This window comes from Silurus meridionalis, chromosome 18, assembly GCF_014805685.1.
Source record: "Silurus meridionalis isolate SWU-2019-XX chromosome 18, ASM1480568v1, whole genome shotgun sequence".
NCBI lineage: Eukaryota > Metazoa > Chordata > Actinopteri > Siluriformes > Siluridae > Silurus > Silurus meridionalis.
In genome coordinates, this window is record NC_060901.1 from 8,539,505 (window position 1) to 8,556,203 (window position 16,699).

Here is a 16,699-nt window from a genome sequence, read left to right on the forward strand (position 1 = left end):
TGTACCCAAGTATGTTATTTCCGATCCGCGTCTTTCCACGTTTGAACACCTTTTTTTTTTTAAAGGGGAGTGGAAACGGTGTGGTTTGACTTCGCAGAAGAGTTTTCTTGTGAAAGAGAGTGGCGTCGTTTGTCGCTGGTTATTCAGTTCATTCATAAAAAACAGCCCCGGGCCCCCCGTCCCCCCGGAGAAGGCGGACCAGAAAGGAATTTCGCCGCGCGCTCCTCGCGAGGCCACGCCCCCGCAGACAGAGCGGCGTCGCGAGCGCAGGCGCGTGAAACGAGGCCAATCAATAGGCAGTGCCGCAAAAACCGCCGCTGAAAGTCCTGGCGAGATCGATTACGGGCCACTTGAAACTTTCTGGTGAAGGCGGAAACGCGTGACTCCAACGCGCACATTGTGCTGAAGGTATTTTGCTCCCTCGGATAAAAATAAAAATGGCACTGTGTTTCCATTAATCATCGAGGATTCCAAAGTAGAGAGTGCACGGATATTTCCCTGTCTTCATTGTGGGTTCGATTATTGCACTTGTTCGAAACCCTTCTCTATCATCTAGTAAATGCAATTGGTGTTAAAAAAGTAGGAGCGTCTTCATCTTAAAACCAGGTTCCCATGTTTGTTCTTTGGACAGCAGAAAGTATCTGGTGAAGGAACCAGTCCACCATGGCACACTAAAAAGAGAACAGGGACAAACCTACAGTACTGTCCATTTCGACCATTTCATTGTGTATGACAAACATTCATGGGCCTGAGTGTGTCTTCCACCGAAGTCTTTCGGCCACACCAGAGACTTTAAATACCTTTTTAGCTACCAGAAGCTGTCCAAGCACGAAGAAAGCGGAAACACCTGAGCATGAGTGAAGTTGTTTATTAAAGTGACCACAGACACCGATTTGATTATTGTATTCTTAACTAAGAACTTATTTAACGTTTTATTTAGGCGCATCGTTTCAAAGATACTGAACGCTGGTTTTTCAGAACTCCTTGGCTTTGCAAAGGAAATTAGCTAATTAAATATAGAAGTTTAAAGGGGGAGGAAAATGCATCCAGATGGTTGGCCACCCAATTGCCTTGGGTGGGGGAAGTGGCATTGAAGCACCACTGACCACACAGTGGTACTGTGTAGTAACAAGTACAGGAATGGGTTATCTAGGGGTGGTTGCACTGCTGGGGAAAAGGAGGGAAAAGGGGTGTTAGAGGACCCCCACCACCACCACCACCAAACCACAGAGACAAATTGTTATCCTGGGCTGCTTTTCCCGTTGACTCCCTTCTAAGGTCAAATGGACATCTGGTTGTCTCCCAGGCCACCTTTAAGGGACATCGCACAATGTGTGTGAATTCAGACTCACTCCCACAGGCTGTAAATTAGTGGCTTGGAGAGCAGTAGGGAAAGCTGCTCTGTGTCTGCAGGCTCTCATGTGCCTAATGGAGCTGAGAAGGGCAAGGTGAAGGGAGCTGGTCATAGTGCAAATTAACCTCTGTGAACTTATCCTGTAATTTGGGAAGTGTTTCAGAGAGGAAGCTGGTATAGTGTGCTGTTCTAAGGCCAGGAAAAATGTGTTTAAGAAAACACACACTCACACCCACACCCCTCTCTCTCTCAGTGGATTATTCTCTTTTTTTTTTTTTTTTTAGGAATCATTAAATTGTGAATTTTGTAGATAAATATTGTGAATCAATTTCATGAAAAAAGTGAAGAAATTCAAAACAGCACTTTTTTATTCATATGAATGAACCCATAATTAAGGATAAAACCATAAATCCAAATCTCACCCTAACCATAACATTTATAAATGTTCATACAAATACAAATTAAACAGTCCATTTCATATAAAACTATAAGCACAATTCCTTATTAAAAATGTACAATCTAATGTCAGATGATTTTCTCCGTACCTCACGAATCAAGGCTTCTCCCTTTCTCACTACTTGGGAGTCCAGAAAACATTCATTCAATAGAGCAGACTTTGGCTCGAGTTACACAGGTGAAATCATAAACTCCTTACATTCCCAGACCCTGAGAATCTCAACTAAGCCAATACACACTTCATAGATACCCGTGTTTGTGCACAAGCATAACACACAATGGCTTGCAGGAGGCTGTTTGTGGGGTCTCTGGTCAGGTGAGGGGGCCAGGCCACAGGTAAACCTAGGGTGTTATCAGCTTTGTCACACTATCTCACATTCAGTGTGTATGTGCTGGTGATATGCTCATGTCAACAGGCCGGGAAAGCCCACAGCCTCGGGTTCATTTCATGAAGTCATGTGATTGATTGGTGTGTTTTGGAAGCAGAAGGCGGTGTTGAACTTAATAGGTAAAATTGATAGTAGCATACTGTATTCACTATGAACCAGAGGTGGGAAGTAACAAAGAACAAATACGTTGTTACTGTACTTAAGTAGATTTTTCTGGTATCAGTACTTTACTCCACTATTTCTTTTTCGAACAACTTTTACTTTCACTCATTACATTTTTACACAAATATCTGTACTTTCCACTTCTTACATTTTCAAAGCAGCCTCGTTACTTTTAGTGTTATTTCTTCTCATTGAGCGCTGTTTTCAGCCTATTAACCCTTCATTGCACGGCTTTTTCACCATATCACTGGTGTATTATTTCCTGGCTATCAGACGTAGACATAGGCAAGCGGAGCTAACAACGAGCAAGGCAACAAGAGGAATGGTTAATGTAAATTCAGAGGGAGTCACCGATGTGAAAATAAATAAAAACAAAGACATTCTCAAAACCCATGGCCATATATATAAGGTTATTCTAAGATGTTAGAAATTATCAGTATAAAAAAGTGCTGGCTTTCAAGAATTCGCCGTCAAATTTGAGAAAGCACATACAGGTAATCTAACGTTTTATTGTGTTTATTGTTGTTTGTCTTTTATATAAGGGATGCTGCCACATGTTGCTATTTTTTAAAATAAGGATGTTCTTAATGTTCTAAATTTCTGTAGTATGTAGCTGTCATTTGAAATCTGAGGTTTAGTCAGATAGTTTCTATATGATGTAGGACTGCTATACAGGTGAAGTTTAAATGATAAACTTCCTGTTTGAACTTCAATAAAATGCACAGAAAACTCACAGTAGATTTATCATTCGTAAAACTTCATAATAACTTTGAGTTGTTTTCAAGGACAGCTGGAATAACCCTACAATCTGGGATATGGCCTGGTGATGGCAAATAGATAAATAAATATATATACAAAAGTATTGGGACACCTGACCTTTCCTGCTTTATGTGGTTCTTTTCCAAACTTTTACCACAAATCTAGAGGCACTCAATTGTACAAGACGTCTTTAGATGTGCTCTTAAAAGATTTTGCTTTCACTTGAAACTTGGAAACCCAAACCTGTTCCAGCATGGCAATGCCCCTGTGCACAAAGTGAGCTCCTTGAAGATCTGGTTTACATGCTCTGGAGAGGAAGATCTTGAGTTGCGTAACCACTTACCAGCGTAACACTAAAGCAGGTAGTAGTAATGGCTACTTTTTACTTCAGTACATGTCAGAGCCCAAACCTCTTTACTTTTACGTGAGTAAAAAAGTGTAGTCAGTACTTCAACTTTTACTTTCAAAACACGAGTATCTGTACGTCTACTTAAGTAAATGATGTGTATACATTTGCCACCTCTACTATGAACTCTGTGTGAATACACTTACAATTATATAAAGATGGATTTTAGGAAAATAACCTGAAAATATTGTGTAAAAATGTGTGTATTGAATTTCAGACCATCATATTTTTATATTTATTGTGAACCTTAAATGTGACATTATAATGCGCAGATATCCAGCCACTGAGTAAAAAAATAGTGCCTAATAGGCGTACAACACAATACTATCATCTTTATTTGTTTAAGTGTCTTTTAATGCTTCGGTTATAATATTATTTATAATGTTTAATAAAGTAAAAATCTAAATACTGTTACACTCCTGTGTGTAACATAGCAATCCATATTAATCCATATTAAGTGATGAAAAGCTTTAATTCTATGATTCTATGATTTTTTTTTTTTTTTTACAAACACATACAGATGAGTATATACAATGAGTTCTCCAAATACTGCAGCTTTGCTCACATCTGCTGTGTCCACGTTCTCCTTGTGCACCATATTATTATAATTTAACTATACGAAACAGGCATTGTGTAAAAGACCAAAAGTTGAGCAGGTTAATTGAACAGTGGCACTTAACCCCCGGAGAAGGTCAGATGTTAGGTTGAGCTTTTAAAAGATAGGGCTATATGTGGGACATTCTTTAGTGAGGTAGTCACGAGGAGAAACGGATGTCGCATCGACCTGAGAGAGAATAAAACACCTGAGACATTTTTCCAGTGTATGCAACCTGCATATCATGTTTAAACCATCTGCAAAAATTTTTGCTTGATAGGTTTACTTTACAGATATCATATACACTAGATTATATGTAGAAGCAATCACTGGTTTATTTTTTGAAGGCTAATGTTTTGTGATCTGGTATGATAGATGAGAGAATATTACATAATGTCAAAATGTTAAAATATTTTAAATATTTTAAAATAAATGTTTTTGTTAAAAATAAAAAAATAAATAAATTTAGAGGTTTATTGTTGCACTGAAATTGCTAATCCTGCTCTGTTTCTGTGCAATAGCATTGTTGGTACTGACTTTTTTCACTCTCACTTTATATCCTGAAATAACAGTGTTCAGGAAGTCACTGGCAAAAACATTACTGAACATTGACTTTATGTTGCCAGAGACGTAAAGGTAAGAATTCACACCCTACAGGAGTTTAAGTTTTTGTAAAAACAAAGGATTTCCCTCCATAGCCAATGTGAGAACTACAGCTGATCCCCAATAATAATTGCAAATGTTAATTGATCAGGAAAAGGGGCTAAAGGTTCTATTATTTATAAACAGCTTTTTATTAATTGTGAGCAGAACCTAAACATGAACATGACCTGCTACATTCAAAAATCATTAATTCTTTGTAAAAAGAAAAAGAAAAAACAACAACAAACAAACAAAATAAAAATTTTTTTTGCTTAAACCACAGCTGCTAAAAATATAAACTAAGCTCTTCTCCTGTTCACATTTTGATCTGTTTGGTCACCTTCTCTGCTTTAACAGAATTTAAAATGCATGTAGCGTTTTCCTTTATATAATATTCAAATAAACAGAATTTGAATGATTTATGGCGATCAATTAAATGCAAGAGTTCTGCATATACAGTAGTTCTTTGAGTTTCAGCTTTGGAATGCATTCGCACTAGCTAAGCCAAGCAATCCGACATTTTTCACTGAGATAATGGACAATATATCCTACAGTGTATTTATAAGACTGTTTGGGAAACTACCTGGCGGGTCTGTCTGGCCTCTCAGTGCCAAGTCCATGTGTTTGCACTCTAGAGGGAAGCTGGCAGGCCACAGGCTCCATCTGCTGGCATAAAAGAGGGGATGATGGGAACTTATCAGATCTACTGATGCCAAACATAATCGTCATTTGATAAATTCTTGTCTTGCTACCTCAAGTCCCCTAGACTGACAGCACTACTGCAGAATCTGAAGTTTCTTAAGCAAGGCTTAAAGACAGCTGAAAGACAGCATAGTTCTTGTGTTTGACTTATATTTGAACTGGGCTATGTACAGCTCCTAGCTAGTAGGGTTAGGAATGTGGCCTCTAACCTGAGAATGCTGGAGGTGGGAGTTTCATGGTGCACAGAAAAAGTATCAAACAGGAAGAATGCTAACTTTATTAAGACGTCTCGATATTTCAACCTTGAAAAGTTGCACACGTTTTTATATCCATGTCGAAAAGAGCTTCAAAGATCTCACCATACACGCATGCTGCTTAAAATGCCTATCCACCACTGCGTGCATGGTAGGAACCACTTTCTTTTTCCTTTTCTCTTTATATTCATGAATAAGGGGCTTTGGCACACTTGGTTTGCTTATGCTGTAAATAAGAAAATAGTGGGAGAGCAGCAGCTGCCACTGTGTCATGCTCCCTGTTATCCAGACTTTAAAGCACACAGAATACATGTCTCTCTGGTCTCGTGGTGGATTGACATTGTATAACTTTGGATTGACATTGACAAGTGTATACACGTGAGAAATCCCAAGGGTTCCTACACATACCCTTATAAGTACAACCAAAGACCTGAGCTGGATTTTACCCTTTAATCTAACTCAATCTGATTTGATTATAATTATGATATGATTATAGGGGTGACAGGCACTGATTTTAATGATATATAACCAGTGCCTGTCATCTCTGTGTTTGTTTAGGTGATGGCTCTTGCTTTCGGGAAAAGTGCAAATGAAAGAAAATGCTATAATGGATATTCTTATCACTATTATAAATAATTTAGACTGTTAAAGTATTGCAAGTGACAGCAATTGATGAACACACATTAGAAAAAAAAGGAAAATGAAAGGGGTTCCATTTCCACACAGAAAAAAAACTTCAGGGAATGAAAGAACCATAATGTAACCCTTTTTTTTCTGAAAGGTCTTATCACTAACAGTAAGTCAGAGAATCAAAAAGTGCTATGACAGTTATTTTACATCCACATTTCCAGTATAATAGAAAGTACATTGAATTGTGATACATATGGTTGGTCATTTGGTAAGTACTCTGTGGGTGTAGTTTTAGTTACAGGAGCGTAATTGAAGAGAAACATTTAAATTACAGCTGCGCCTTTCTGAGGTCTTTAGAAGTCTAGACAGATTTTTTTGTCATTTTGCTGTGCAATGATATTGATGATTATGCATTACCTGGAATGTACTACAACATGTATAATTTGTTGATATAGACAGAATGATTATTTTGTCGATTCAAATAAATGCAAATGTAAAAAAAGTATATTTGCTGCAAGTATAAATAAAGATTTTGAGTGATTTGACAGTAAAGACCGATGTTGGCAATCTTACGTTAGTACATTTACACTCTTTGTTCAACTGAGGACAAAATGTACCTATACAGTAGCATTGATTTCTTTCCAGTGCATAGAATGCTGCAATCACTGCACTGAAATTCTTTCTCTGCGCTCTGTTCCATTTCATAACTACAGCGATTGCGACCTAAATGTACACGCTTGTGAATTATATGAATGAAGCAAGGTCTGAACAAAATGGCTGTTCTTCTGGTAGCTGTGCCGAACATATCCGTGTGCAGCAAACTACAGCTCTGTGAGTTTTTCCTAAAAGGCAAATGGTTTTCCAGAACAGGAAACCTTTTCAGAGGCAGCCCATCTCTGTGACACACACACACACACACAAACATAAACATATGTGACATGCACACACACACACGCACACACACACACACACACACACACACACACACACACACACACACACACACGCTTTACCCCATCTCTTTAACATGCGCAGTCACATACCACACAAACACACAAGAAATACTTTAGTGTAGTGCTAGTAAAGTCTGTTCTGTTCTTTGATTAACTCGCTCACACTGACAAATTTATGGAACCTTGGCCTGAAAGACAGGAAGTGTTCAAAAGAAAGTAAATGGCCCACCAAACACTCCTGACCACCCCAGAAAATATTTCAAGTGAGTCTGCCAATGCACGAAGCAGATACTCATCTGGAAAGAGAGAGAGAGAGAGAGAGAGAGAGAGAGAGAGAGAAAGAGAGAGAGAGAAAGAAAGAGAGAGAGAGCAGACAACTGCTATTGACCATAGAGTTTTGTGGGGCAGTATGACATTAACAACAAAATAGTCGCATACAAAATTCGATCATTAGGATATCACACTTGACTTATACTAAAGGCTACTATACACCAATGAGGCATAACAATATGATCACCTGCCTAATGCTGTATTGCTCCCCTTTTGCTGCCAAAACAGTTCTGACCTATTGAGCATTAACAGCATTAAATTCTCCAGCAATTTGCGCTACAATAGCTTGTCTGTTGGATTCGACAACACGGGCCAGTCTTTGCTCTCCAAATACATCAGGGAGCCTTGCCTTCCATGACCCTGTCGCCGGTTCACCACTGTTCCTTCATTGGACCACTTTTGATAGCTACTGACCACTGTGGACTGGGAACAGTACAAAAGAGCTGCAGTTTTGGAGATGCTCTGACCCAGTCATCTAGACATCACAATTTGGCCCTTAAATCTTTACGCGTAAATCTTTATGCTTGCCCATTGAGGACATGAGGACAAAAGGGGATTTGCTGCCTAATTTATCCCACCCAATAACAGGTGCTATGATGAAGAGATAATCAGAGTTATTCATGTTACCGGTCATAATGTTATAATGTCATAATATTATGCCTGATTGGTGTATACTGAATTTTAAACCTGTAATAGGCGGTTGAGGGTCGACAACATGCAGTAAATCTATTGTGCTGTCTAGCAGCTTGTTATGTTTTAAACATACTAGAAACATGATCATCCTGTTGCATTTCGGATGTACATTATTCACTCTAAAATTTCTCTTTTATGAATTCAAGTATTTAAAATAAACATTATATGGACACACAGGACACCTGACTTTTCCACTCATATTTGGTTCTTCAAAAAATTGTTACCACAAATTCGAAAATACACAAGTAGCATTAAATTTACCTTTCAATTTGCCTTGGCCTGTTATAAAGCTTTGGAATATATTGGAATGCTGACTGCACCCCAGGTCACTTCACCCTACATTGGCACCTGACTTACTGACCTACTGATGCCCTTGTGGCTGCCACAAACGCCACAAACACACTTCGAATTGTAGTGTATAATTCACCCAGAAGAGTGGAGATCATAATAACAGCAAACAGGGACTAAATGTGAAATGGGATATTTAAAAAGCACACAAGAATCTTATGGTCAGGTATCCACAAACGTTTGTCCTTTTAGTCTTACAATAGAAATGGCTCTGTACATTATAGACAGCTGCACAGATATCTGCACCTTCCTTTTGCTTTTTCTGGGATATTCATTAGATTTAATTTTGATTACTTGCTATAATATCAGCCCATTTTAGCATAAAGTGTTTACGCTGTTATAAATTACCCTGCTCCAATCAAATGAGAATGTTCATAGAGTAAGCATTGGGGTGCAGCCCCACAGCACTTCAGAGCCAAATGAGATCTATTCTCATTTATTAAGGTGAGCAAATCAGTAGAAAGTCAGCTTATGTCTGTCAAAAATCAAATATATTGGTGGCCACTCAAAAGAGGTTATAATTATATTGGCAGAATTCTTAACTGTTAAGTTTTTTAAGGTTATAAGAATAGGGTTACAGAAGGACCATTCATATATTGAATGAAATAAATAATTTCTAGCCTGCAACTATTACTTTGATAATTAGTGGGATCGAATATTAATCATTTGTGGTAATTATATGCTATTAAAAAAAAAAACTCTCCTACTTTTTCCTTTTTCTTTTGCCACAGTCTCCAAAATCGAAGTGTTTGTGTTCCTGCGTAATCTCAAAAATCAATAACCTTTGAGCCCTGTGTTTGCCCAGGCTGCAATCTTAATAGAGACAACAGACTAAGCTGAATGTGCAACCAAGTTACCAGTTAATGCCAAAGTACCACTTTGACCAGGGAGATAATTACCTGGATTATATTATTGAGTTATTGCTCAGTAATAGGATTAAGGTTAGCTTTATGCCTAGTACACAAATATTTAGAAATCTGTTCCCACTTTTGCATTTGTGTATGTTCCTTTTAGGTCTATAATGTGCCTGTCATCTCTGTCTGTGTGATCTAGAAATGGTAGGTTTATAAGGTAAACACGGTGACTCAGTTTGTTTGTTTGGAGGAAGGACATGGAAGTGTTGAGGCATGAGACTCATTGAGGTTAACTCTGGCAAAGCCAGAGGGAATGTGTGGAATGTGACAGGGTATTAAGGAACTGAAAGAAGGCATGGTTGGGTACAATGGGGTCACTACCTGCAAGGCAATATAACTCACTCTATCACTCACATCTCTCCATTTTAACAATCAATAACTTTGTATTTATTCTAGGGAACGCTTTTCCTGCAGTACCTTGATGGAAGAAAAAAAAAAGAAAAAAGAAATGACAAAGAATTTAAAGACCCTAACAGTCTATCAAGCAGCAACTTTTAATTTTCATTCAATACCTGTCTATTAATCATATTGCTTTTAATGTCTAGTGTGATTATGCCCAGTTTGAACAAATATTACATTTATCAATAATTATTTATTTATTTATTTATTTTGGCAGGTAGTGACTATTTTCCGTCTATGCTCTAATCTTCTCTTTTCTCACTGTTTAGAAGGTGTTGAATATTTTTCCTTGAACACCATCCTCTAACAGTACTTTCTGCTACATGTAAATGATTTATATAGTGTTTATCAAAGTGTTTATTTTATATAAATGAATTTCTATAGTAACTACTTATTCAGGGACATGTTTGACACCCACTCCACATAAAAAAAGTTTAACAAAAAATAAATAAATGAATCTTTAATTGTTGATATGTTGAAGCAACAAGAAAATGTTTATTTAACATTTATGGAGGTGTCTGCAGTGTGAGTACTTTGTAAAGGTCAGTAAACTTCCTGCCACAGGAAATTTTATTTTCTCTGCAACATCATAAAACTGTGGGACTTTTGAATGCATAGAGAAAGAATACAGGAGAGGCCGTTAAAGGAACAACTACTTACATATATATAACTACTTATAACTACTTATCATAGGAACAAACTTGTCTTGAACATTTTATAACATTAAATGTAACTGAAGACAGCTAAAAAATAACCCACTTTGGGGTGTGCTGTTAAAAAAAAAAAAATCTTTATTGGGCTATTTTAGTGATATTTCTCCAGGAGAGGAAAAAATGATCAAATGATCTGAAAGATCAAATGCTATTCGCCTTCTAATCTCACTTTTCAAACAGGCAAACTCAAGAATTTGCCCACGGCACATTTACCTAAGCTAATGGTCAAGCCAGTGGAAAGTGGAAAACAAGAATAGGTCACTGTAAAACACCTGCCAAAATGAATTATTATGAGAGCGAGAGAGAGAGAGAGAGAGAGAGAGAGAGAGAGAGAGAGAGAGAGAGAGAGATGAACCAAAATGTTTATTTATGTGAAATAGGATGACATCAAAGAATAATAAAATAATGAATAAAGGATAATGGAAGAGGATGAGTAAAAAAAAAACTTAACAGGAAACATGAAAAACACAGGGCGACTATTATTTTCAGTTTGGGACTCAATAAGAAAATGTAAATGTTCCAGATCATGTTCCAGTCTTTTAACAGCATTGCATTATATCAGTAACTAGATTTAGTAGGCATTTGATTTGCAAAATATTCTCTTACTGCACAAAATAAACCCCAGACCAAATATACAAGGCAAATTTACCAGACAGTGACTTAATAAACTGGCAGTTCAGTGTATATTTGAAAGTTCTAATGCATATTGTGTAAATGAATGGTGTCTCAGTGTCTCAGTGTCTCAGTGTGCCTGCCTGGGTGACCTTTGGCAGCAATATGTTGCCAGATTGCTGTACACAGGGAGACTGAAAGAATGCTCTTTCTGTGGGTCTGCTCCAAGATTTGTTTTTGAAAAGAAGCCAGAAGAAAGCAACTAAGCAGTGGTGACATCCTATCTTATTTATTTATACTGTATATACAGTATGTGCGGGGCAGGTATTCAAAAGGCAGTTGTCTCACTGCAATCAGGTTTTTTGCATTTTCACCTTTTTCTTTCCACTGGTATACTGACATACACATGCTGCAGTATATAGCAATTAGTATAATAATAGTATTAGGTAATACACCGTAACCCCGAGGTATGGTTACGGTAAAAACCAGCAGCAATTTGGAAATAAAATGAATTAACATGTAACACATAGATAGATACTTTAGATACTTTTACTAGATACTATTAGATACAATAGATACTTTTCTGGATTTTGTCTTATCTAATATAATCTAATATAACATATTTTATTACTTGATATTTTATATTACCTTTAGCCAGAAGTCACCAATTTAGAAGTTTTTGTAAATTACATGTTTACATTAATAAGCATGTTCTAATGTGTTATGGTTTCTATAGAAACAGCTATAACTCAATTTCTAAAAAAAAAGACACACGCTTTTGTAAATGGTTAGATTTTTCAGTGAGAATTTCTTGACCTGTTTCTGCATGATTTGATTGTTTATGTTGCTATTAGATTGCTCAAAAAATGTGTAAACAGTATTTAAGTGATGGATTATTCTCAGTACAGCAATAAGACTGACATGTCAGTGTGTGTGGTACTTGTAGAAAGTGTACTCAAGTCAAGTCAAGAGGCTTTTACTTTTTACTGGGTGAAGCATTGTGTTCCATAAGTTGTAGCCATAAAGTCCATTTTCATATGGAAATTAAAAAGCGGGTTATGGGCTTCACATTAGCATTTTAAATGAAAGGCTTGAAGCAACAGAGCAAAAGATTTAATACAGTTCCATTTTTCTCAGGCTTTCCCCACTCTGGCAGGGAAGTAGGGGAAATTTCTGTGCAAACGCAGTAAGCCATTCCAGAACAGGACCGTTTTATTCCCAGGTATGCAAATTGTGAGTGCTTGGTAACCATTCTATATTTAACTTTGGGCTCAGAGATATAGGCTTTCTTTCCAGGAACTGTGAGAGAAAGGAGGCCAGCCCATAACCTTGATCTAGACTTTCCCTCCAGATGTGGGCTCTTAGACGGCAAAGCCAGAAACTCTTCTGCCAGTGTTACTTAGCCTACACTCAAAAAGCCCAAACAAAACATTAGGCAGTGTGAGAGAGAGAGTGTGTGTGTGTGTGTGTGTGTGTGTGTGTGTGTGTGTGTGTGTGTGTATGTGTACACATGTATATATTAGGGCTGTCAATCGATTAAAATATTTAATAGCAGTTAATCGCATGATTGTCATGAGTTAACTCGTGATTAATCGCTATTTAATTGTGCATTTTTATCTTTTGTAAATGTACCTTAAATTAATAAAAATATATATAAATATAAAAAATATAAAAAGTTTTTAATACTCTATTCAACATGGACATGGACAAATATGGATGCTTTATGCAAATGTATGTTTATTGTTAGTGACACCAAACTTAACAAAGAGCATGGGGACAAAGTATTCATAGCCTTTGCTATGTTTCCACACTGACGGTTAACGAGGTGATACCTGAGAAACTGTACCTATTCTAACTTTCATCCGGATTACATAATCAGAGAATATTTGTTGTGAATCGATGCTAATTGGTTTATTTAAACGAAGACATTTGAAGCTTTCTATACATATATTTATTGTGTCTGTGAGGTGAATATTCACTAAGATTCAGGTTGTTTTATTTGTGTCTGTGAAGAGAGGAGACCGAGACGGCAAAAATCGCACCCTGTCTGTTTTCTTTATTTTACAAAAGCACAGTGTTTGGTTGTGATTATGAGTGTGTATAAAAGAAAAGTAAACACTTTACATATACGAATGATGTATTTCTCTTATCTGTATGATCAAAAAAGTAATTTTAGTTAGTTTCGGCATTAAGAGGACAGAGCCACAAAACACACCATCGCGCTTGTTGACCCCAGAGGGTTAATTGTGTTCTACATGGTGGATTTTGGTACTGATTTAAGACTTCAATGAAACAAATGTGTAGAGATGAAAAAAAATTTTGGGTGTTTTATATATATATATATATATATATATATATATATATATATATATATATATATATATATATATATATATACTGTCACGTGTTAATCACGTGTTAATAAAATTAATGCTGTTAAAATGAATTTGCGTTTTGACAGTACATATATACAAATATATATATATATATATATATATATATATATATATATATATATATATATATATATATATATGGGCCAAAACTCCGTAATAAGTGAAAGACTCTACGTTTAATCATTTCCCAGCTGTAGCCAGTTCTTCTGTGATGAAGAACTGGACTGTTTGCAGAATTATCCTGCAAAAGTTGTCACCCACAAAAAGAAACTGATAGACTAAATGACCAAATGCCTTCCATCAGGCCGTCAGATGCAGGCAGATGAGGGGGTTATGTGCAGGGCACTGCTGCTGTGTTCTTCAGGATACACTGGATGCTAACACAGACAGTCAAAACTATCTGGCAGATTCAAAACACCAGCTCCAAAGAATGAGGATGGAGGAGTGAGAAAGGTGAACATCAGCTCACACCCCATCTATTACCCTCATGTAACCACACAGACGTACACACAGCCACAAAAACACACACACTCCTAACCCAAACAGAAGGTTGAGGCATGCCTCATCCCCTTAACCAACTTCAAAATATTAGACAGGCTTTTAATTTCCAGCCCTGGGAAAGGAATGTCTTATTGAGGCTGCAAATGAACTATGTGAGGAGCATAGATCACTCCCCGACACGTCCTGATAGTAACACTTCAAAACAACACACCAGCTGAATCCCCTAGTTTATTTGTGCTTGGCATGCCAGAGGGGTGGTGTGGTGATTGCCTCGTGGCCTTCCAAAGCCAGGATTTATTATCCAAGCCCCACTGATCATTTAACAATCCACAGTTTACAAACAATTGGTGGGGTGGGGAACAACACATGCTTTAAAGATACTGTATGCCATATATGATTATAGTTCTATTAGTTATTTGTTAAAAACAAAACTGTCTATTCATTTGTGATACTTTTTCCCAAAATGTTACCACAAAATTGGAGGCACACATTTGTACAGAATGTCTTTGGATGTTCTAGCATGAAATTTTGTCTTCACTTGAACTTGGAGACCCAGAACTGTTCCAGCACAACAATGCTCTCGTGCACAAAGCCAGTTCAATAAAGATATGGATTTGGGTTGGAGTAAAAGATCCTGAGTGGACTGCTATAAAGCTTTTACCTCAATCCTATTGAACCTCTTTGGGATTAATTAGAACACTGACTGCACTCTAGACCTCCTCACCCTACATCAGTACCTACTGACACCCTTGTGGATGAATGAACACAAATCTCCACAAGCACAATACAAAGTCTTGTGGAACATCATCTCCAAAGAGTAGAGGTTATAATGACAGCAAATGGGGATTAGATTTGGAATGGAATGTTAAAAAAAATTACATAAGAATCTTATGTTCACGTGTCCAAAAATGTTTGTTCATATAGTGTATTAACATAAATCATATTCATATTTCTCTACTACACCTAGTTTGGCACAGCTGTCATGTCTGTGCTCTATTATTCTCCGAGATTATATACTGTATTCTTATTTTTCTAACAGAACAGATGACCAAATATAGAAGAGAACATCAAAATGTCTAAATGGAGTAAATACACATGAGATTTAATTTTAGCTAGAATCTACTTTTAATATTTTAATGTTCATATACCTGCTAACTTGTACAATGTACTAATTACAAAAACATACTTCAATAGATCCATGTTAATAATGCAACTGATGGTTTTTCAGGTATTTCAGTGTGTACTTTTTAGGAATGTGATCCCTTTTGCATTACTGTGCATAGGAGAGAAAGACTGTATTTGTAATATTGAAATATAAATGATTTAAATCCAAATTCCTGATTTGAATTTTTTACTTAGTACATAAGATTGCACAATCTTATGAAAAACATCATGCAAGAAGCTGACCTGGCAGATGATGGAGAAAAGAGTGAGTTTCTTTCGTTGTTTCTTTCCTTTTTGGCCTAATGATTATTTTCTGATTGGTACTGTGCTCCAGTAGTGCAGCCTTACTCAGACAATGCACATTTGGAACTAATCAGCTGAAAGGCACACTATATATGTGAGAGACTCAGTGTGTGCAGCTCCGCTGAATGCTGCCTCCACGCTCCAGGCTTCTGGCCACTCTGTGGCCCAACACTTGGCTCTTCATGTGGTTTCTGTCAAATTGCATCATTTGGAGCAAGGCCACAGGCAGACTTTGTCTTGCTGCCCCCACACTGCTCGCCGGAAAGAAAAAGGAAATATTTGGCAGGAGTTAACAGAGCCAAAATGAGATCATTGACTTTTCTGGAGGAGAGGAGTTGCATCGCATCCATCAGCCTGCTGCTCGATAACGCTCACCAAGCTCACTATTCTAGAAAAAAAAATACTTTTTTTCCCCTGACTTTCACTAGTAGCTCATCCTCCAACTTCTTTGCCTCAGCATTTAGCTATTTCCATGTACATAGAACAATTTATTTGTGGGAGAGGAAGTTGTTGTTGGATTTTGATTTATACAGTGGTTTTTATCATGGTAATGAGCACAAGAAGAGGTGGTTGGCTGATTAGATACTGCAGTATTAAGAAGAGCCCAATTATGCAGACTTTTATAATCATAAGTATTTGGAAACCACACTATATTGCCAAACTTTTGTAGACACAATCACACGTGTTGTACAGCCTAAGCAAAGCTACCATGAAAGTGTTAGGTCTGAGCAGTATGCTCTGTGTCCTTGTGTTTGGGCTTATCCTCCTAAGGTGTTTCCTAATGGGGTTGCTAGCTTATCACAGTCACACCAATCATGGTAGCACAGTAAATTAAAGAAGAGGAACCATCTGATGGATACCTGTGGTGACAACACTATTCCTTTAAAAGTATTATCATAAGGTTGTCCAGATTGTAACAGTGTAATGGTGATAATAGGCAGACTTGCAGCACTGGTTCAAAAAGCACCCTATGTTTTGTGACATACATAAAATGTCTTTCATGATCATTGCCACTTTGTAAATG